Raw genomic sequence first — 6,755 nt, 5'->3', positions numbered from 1 at the left:
TGTGGATGGCAGGCAGGTCCAATTAGATGACTGGGACCCAGAGGTTAGACAAGTCTGCCAATGTTGAGCACAAGTGGAAAGTCAAATCAACATACATTTATTACGCACCCACCCCACCACATACCAGGTATTGTATAAAGAACTGTGGATGCAAAGAAATGTAAAAGAAACACATGAGTGCACACACACACACACACAGTCCCTCTTCTCAAGGATCCCTTAATGGCGTAGAACACAAGTAAACAACTACACACAAACGAGATACACACAGTATAATCTGGAGACAATGGAGGTAAGGTGCTAAACATGAGCAGGAAGAGGAAAGGTTTCTTGAAGAAAGTGGGATGTTATCTGAGTCCTGAAGGAAGCCAGGAGGTAGAAATTAGGAGGGAAAGAGATCCAGGTTTGGGAAGGTCCAAGCATCAGGTGTCTGGAGAATCTCTGGGGGGAGGAGATAACTAAATATGGCAGCAGATAGCAGGTGACTCTCTAGGTGAATAGGACTTGGGCATTAGGAAGAAGTGATGATGAGGGTTTGGGTTGGGGAGGATGCTGTGATCAATAGCAGGGGATTCTGGCTGAAGCTGAAGCTCAGGATCAGAAAAGACTCGTATCCAAGGATTGAGATCCACTATTGGATGAGACTGGGAGTCTAGGCGTGGAGGATTAGGAGTACAGCCTGGATTCCAGCTTTGAGAACTGGGGAGGACAAAGCAACCTCATAGTGTGGAAGGCCCTAAAGGGCAAGGTGAGCACTTAGGATATGGTAGCTATCTTCAAACTCTTGAAGGACTGGCACAGAGAAGAGGGATTCACATGTTTGTGTTTGGCCCAGGACAACCAAAGGAGATGACGTGCTGGGTCTGGGAGAAAGTTGAAGAGACATGGTTTTAAGGTTGTTATATGGAAAACATTCCCAATAATCAGAGCTACCTGAAAGCATTATGGGACTAGCTGATAAGGTAGTGAGTTACTCCTCAACAAAGGTCTCCAAGTCAATGTTGAATGGTTGCTTGGTGAGAGGATTTCTCTTTAGCCATGATTTGAATTAGATAATTTCTGAAGTCCTTTCTAACATTGTAATTCTGGTCCCAGGGGCTCATTGGGGATGATCCTGTGAGCTGAGGGGTGAGGAATGAGAAGTGATCTTCCTCATAGAAATGGGCCACCTGGGAGCCCTACTGAACATCCTAACCCACGATCATATGGATGGTTGACTTAGTCACCAGGATTGAGTCCTATTCTTCTCAAAGACCTTCTCTGCCCCGGTAGTGCTGACTTTCCCAGGGCTAACCACAGACAAGTTGAAGAGTTTTGTTTTCACACAGCTTGGGGGTTCTGTAAAAATAACGTGGGCTGAGGTTTTATGTGGAAGAACATTTCATATCATGGCCTTGCCTGCCACTATATTTAGCCTTTAAACAGCATCTCTGCCTCTGGACCGGAGGGCTTTTGAACTGCTTTTCAAAGCATTTACTGCAAGGAGTAGGCGGGAGCTGGAGGAGAAACGCTGATTAGGAAGCAGTTTCCATTTGGTCCTTGGGTTACATTATCCTGTCCTTGGGCAATTTAAGAACAAAGAATCACAGACTTCAAGAAGCTGAAGGGGACCATAGGTAGGAATCTAGTTCAACTCACTCACTTGAACAAGAAGGAAACGGAGGACCAAAGAGGAAAAAATCCTAGCCCTGGGTCTCAGGCAACTTTCACCAGACCAGGCTCTCCCAGCCCACAGTCCAGTCATCCAAGTGCCTTCAGGAAGTCACAGCACATGCCTCCCTGAAATGGGCATCATTCAAAACCCAAATGCTGTCAAAGGAGACCACTGTTACCAAGTTTCTATTAAAACCTCATTTCCAATTTCTACAACTCAATTTTCACTTGTCTTGATGTAAAACAACCTCCTCCAGTCAAGGTCTATTACCTGACTTTGGGCAAATGGACACCCCCCCCCCGCCCCATCCCCGGCGTTATGATGAGCTGCAGCTAGTGATGACAGGGACAGAGCAGCCTACTCACGGCCTTTCTTGATTTTATCTCCTCGGGCACTAAGGGCACACGAGCCATCCGAGAGATGAGCGCTTCCTAATGAAACACCTACTCTATCCCCAGGGAAGCTAGATGGCTCTGCAGCTGATAGAGTTCTGGGCTGAGAGTTAGGAAGACTCATTGTCCTGAGTTCAAATGTTTCCTCAGACACCTACTTGCTGTGTGACCCTGAGCAAGTTACTTAACCCTGTTTGTCTCAGTTTGCTTATCTGTAAACTGACCTGGAGAAGGAAATGGCAAACCCCTTCAGTATCTTTGCCTAGAAAACCTTCCAATGGGGTCATGCAAAGTCAGACATGACTGAGAGAGTTGAACCACGACAATAGCTCTTGTGTTCTGCGCCATGCTAGGATGTCAGCATTATGAGTTTCAGAGTTGGGAGAGGCCTTAGACCCTACTGTGTCCAAGTCCCATATTATAAAAATGAATCAACAGAAAGGGGAAGGTATTTGCCCAGGATCCCATGGCGAGTAAGTATCAGCCAATCTAACACACACATTGAACATCATCTACTAATGGCCAGGAGCAGGCACTAGGTGGGAGGGAAAACAATGACTGAGGCTCTGCACCCCCCTCCCAAGGAGCTGACAATCTGAAGAGGGAGTCAGGGCCCTGTGGCGGCCCTCCTGGAAAGCTCCACCTTCCCCTCCTTCAAAGCAGCTGATCTCAGCCTTACCAGAAACATAAACACACACAAAATGCTCAGAAAGACGATACATGAACCTGTACACAAAGCATTTCACCACACAACTGTTCTAGAGAGAAGGCACTAGCGTTGGGGGCAGGGAAGGCTTCAGGCAGCAGGTGAAGCTTCAGCTGTGTGAACAGGCTGGATCAGCTGATGACTGTGGTGCTTTAGATGCTGGGGAAGGATGGGGAGGGAAGATTTGGATCTTGCCTGTAGGAAGAGTGAGCAAGGCAGGTTTGTGAAGGAATGGATTCTGGCTCCTTTAGTCTCTCCGCCCCACACTCAAATGAAACAGGAGTTTTCAGAGGTCAAGGTCTGTTCTTCATTTTGTGGCTCTGGGACCCTGGGTAAGTTATCTAACTTTTCAGTGTGGTAGGCAACTCTTTACCATTTTAAGTTACAGAGGAAGTCATGACCTACATTGGTGGAAGGAATTTCCTCCTCTAGGAATTCCTTCCATATATCAATGCAATCACAGGTCAAGTCTTTCTCAGTCCCCATCCCATGCCATCCCATCCCATCCTGTTCTGTCCCGTTCTTTCTTTAATGCCTAGTTTAGAGATGTTCACTTAGTAGGGGCTTCTTAAATGCTTCTCAGGTTGGATGAGATTAATCAAAGAGTAAACAATGAGCATCCCCAGTGACCTGGCAGCCCTGTGCCATAGCGCTCTGATCCTTTGGACGAGATGAAGAAAAGTAGAAGATGCAGTCGCTACTTCACAGAAATTACATTCTAGCTAAGGACATGAGTCCAGTCAATCAACAATCATGTATTAAGCACCTAATATGTGCTAAATGCTGAGGAATAAAGAAAGTAAAAAAAAGACCCCATTCATTCATAATTGAATGGGAGAAACAACCCTCAAGGGTCTATGTACAAACAAGCTGTAGGCAGGACAACTTGGAGCTCATCACCAGAGAGAAGACACTAACTTTTAGGGGAATGGGAAAGCCTTCCTGTAGAGGGTAGGATTGTAGCTGAGACTTGAAGGAATCCAGGGAAGTCAGGAAGCAGAGATAAGGGGAGTATTCCAGGAATGGGAGTCAGCCAGAGAAAATCCTTGGAATTGGGAAATGGGGGATCTTGTCCCAGGAACAACCAGGGGGCCAGTGTCACTGGATGGAAGAATACTTAGGATGGTGAGTGACCTATAAAAGACAGGAGAGGTGGGGGCAGGAGGTGGGTCATGCAGGACTCTGAACACCAAGGAGGGAGTTGTCTGTTTAAACCTCAAGGTGACAGGGAGAATAGGAAACAAGCAGGAGATACCTGGCTACTAGTAGCCCTGGATGGATGAGTCCAAGCCAATGGCACTCACTGCCTCCTCTTCCTCCATCTCTGGACTGAATTAGATTTGCCCAAGGTCACCAAAGATCTCTAAATTGCTATAGCCAATGGCCTCCCTCATGACCCCAGCCCCGGTCTTCACCCTCCTTGACTTTTTTTTAAAAAGCAATCGGGGTTAAGTAACTTGCTCAAGGTTACACGGCCAGTCATTTCTGGGTGTGGTGCTAAGTATCTGAGCCTGAATTCGATCCCAGGTCTCCCGACTCTGGGGCCGCGTTTTTACTGTGCTACCTGGCCACCCCTCCTCCTTGACTTTTTAGGACTGGGAATTTATGATCATCTCTTCTTGCCTTCACCAATGACAATATCTCATTTTCTCTCTTAGTTTTCACAACAGAATTCTCTTCTAGAGCACTGGACTTGGGGTCAGGAAAACTTGGCTACAAATCCTTCCTCAGACTACATGTGTGACCCTGAAAAAGTCATTTGATTTTTGGGTCTTAGTTTCCTTCTCTGTAAAATGGGAATGTTGGAGTTGCTGGACTCTAAGATGTCAGCTCTAAATTTATCATCCTTTGAACCTCCATTCTAACCTGACTCCTCTTTCCTTTCTGGGTCATCACCCATTGCCTGCCCACCCAAGTCTCTATCCTGAGACTTCTTCCTTTTCTTCTCTACATATGTTGTCTTTGACATCTCATTGTCTCCTATAGATTCAATTGTCAATTATTCAATTATCTTGAAATTGGCATACAATGCTGATGAACTTCTCTGGGCAACCACATTTTGACATAATTTTCCATGAGCCCTCATGATTGATGGTACCAAAGGCAGATCTACAAATGTTTTATCAAGTCCTCTGTTCTGCTCTTGGCATTTCTCCTGGAGTTGTTGGGCAGCAAACACCATATCGACCTTTTCTTGGCCCTTTCTCAAGCCATGCTGGCTCTCAAGTAGATGACCATCTTCCAGGTGAAAGATTAAAATATTAAGGAGGACTCTGGCAAGAATCTTGCCAGCAATGTCTAAGAAAGAGGACTCCCTGCCCCTTCCCCGTGATGGTCACAGGACAATCTATTTCTTTACCTGTATAGAGATGGACAGTGGAGGCATCCTTGAACTCCTGGGGGATAACCTCCTCTTGCCATACAAACTGGAAAATTTGTTAGCTTTTATATGAGCAATGGACCCCCTACCTTATAAATCTCGGCTGGAATGGAATCTGCACCAGGTACCTTGCCACATGAAAGGAAACTAATGACATTCAAAACCTCTTCTTCAATTGGAGCTTCAGCTAGGGAGGAATTAACTTCAACCTGAGGTAAATGGCCAATGGCTTCAACACTGATTGTGATAGTCTATTGGGAACGCTATGTTTAGCCAATCTCTCTAGGACCATATCCTTATCACTAATCAATGTGGCTCCATCAGCACTGAGTAGTTGAGTCATAGGTCTTTAGGCCATAAATAGCCTTTGGGGAATCATAAAAGTGCTTCAGATTGTTATTATCAGTGTAAAACAGAATTTCATCTGCCTTCTTACTGAGCCAGGAATCCTGCATCTCTCTAAGCTTTGCTTGTACTTTGCTTTTGATAGAATTAAATGCTTCCTTCTTAGAGATGGATGAATATTCATGCTGGTAAATCCTGCAAAGTTCTCATTTTTCATTTATCAGCTTCTGAATTCCCATATCATTTTCATCAGACTAGTCTTGGTGTTTGTGAGTGTTCTGACCCTGATGACAAATGCAGTGCTATATGCCAAATCTCTGAAAGCTGCCCACTCCTTTTCTGTTCCATTGTTGCCAACTGTATGTTGGCTTAACTTTCCCCCCAAGTTAGCTACAGACTGTTCCTGCTCAGAGAAGAGTTGTAATTTGTTGACATTAATACTTCTGGTGGTCATTTTGCCTGGTATTGTATATCAATTTCATGATGACATACTTTCCCACGTTCTGGATAGTCGACAATGCTCTTGTGCTTTCCCAGTTACCAATGGAGTGAAACAAGGCTGTGTGTTTGCTCCCATACTTTTTAGCATGAGGTTTTCGGTTTGTTTTTGTTTTTTGTTTTTGTTTTGCCTTTTGGAGGGCAGTTGGGATTAAGTAACTTGCCCAAGGTTACACGGATAGTTGTGTGTGTGTGTGGGGGGGGGGGTGTTAAGTGTCTGAGGCTGGAATTGAACTCGGGTCCTCCTGACTCCAGGGCTGGCGCTTTACTCACTGCACCACCCAGCCTCCCTAGCATGAGGTTTTCAGTCATGTTATGAGATGCTTTCAATGAGAATGAAGACTGTATCAAGGTCAGCTCCCACACTGATGGTAAATTCTTCAACTTGAAAAGGCCAAGAACAAAGTGGAGGGAGTGTTGGTTCAGGATTCTCTGTTTGCAGATGATTGTGCACTCAATGCAGCCTCCGAAGCTGAGATGCAGCAAAGTATGGATCAATCCTCTGGTGCTTGTGCTAAACACCAAGAAAACACAGGTGCTCTATCAGTTACCACCACTCCATCCATACCCAAGAACTATCAGTTACAGCAAATGGAGAAGTTCTGAAGGCTGTGGATAAGTTCACTTGCCTTGGCAGTGAACTTTCCAGAGATGTATACATTGATAATGAGACTGATGCACACATTGCCAGAGAGAGCTCAGTGTTTGGGAAGCTCCGAAGGAAAGTGGGGGGCAGAAGAGGTATTAGACTGACGACCAGACTGAAGGTCCACAGAGCCA

Source organism: Petaurus breviceps, unplaced genomic scaffold (assembly GCF_028583685.1).
Source record: "Petaurus breviceps papuanus isolate PSGF00001 unplaced genomic scaffold, PetGlider_PUasm1.0 373, whole genome shotgun sequence".
Classification (NCBI taxonomy): domain Eukaryota; kingdom Metazoa; phylum Chordata; class Mammalia; order Diprotodontia; family Petauridae; genus Petaurus; species Petaurus breviceps.
This window is presented reverse-complemented; position numbering follows the sequence as displayed.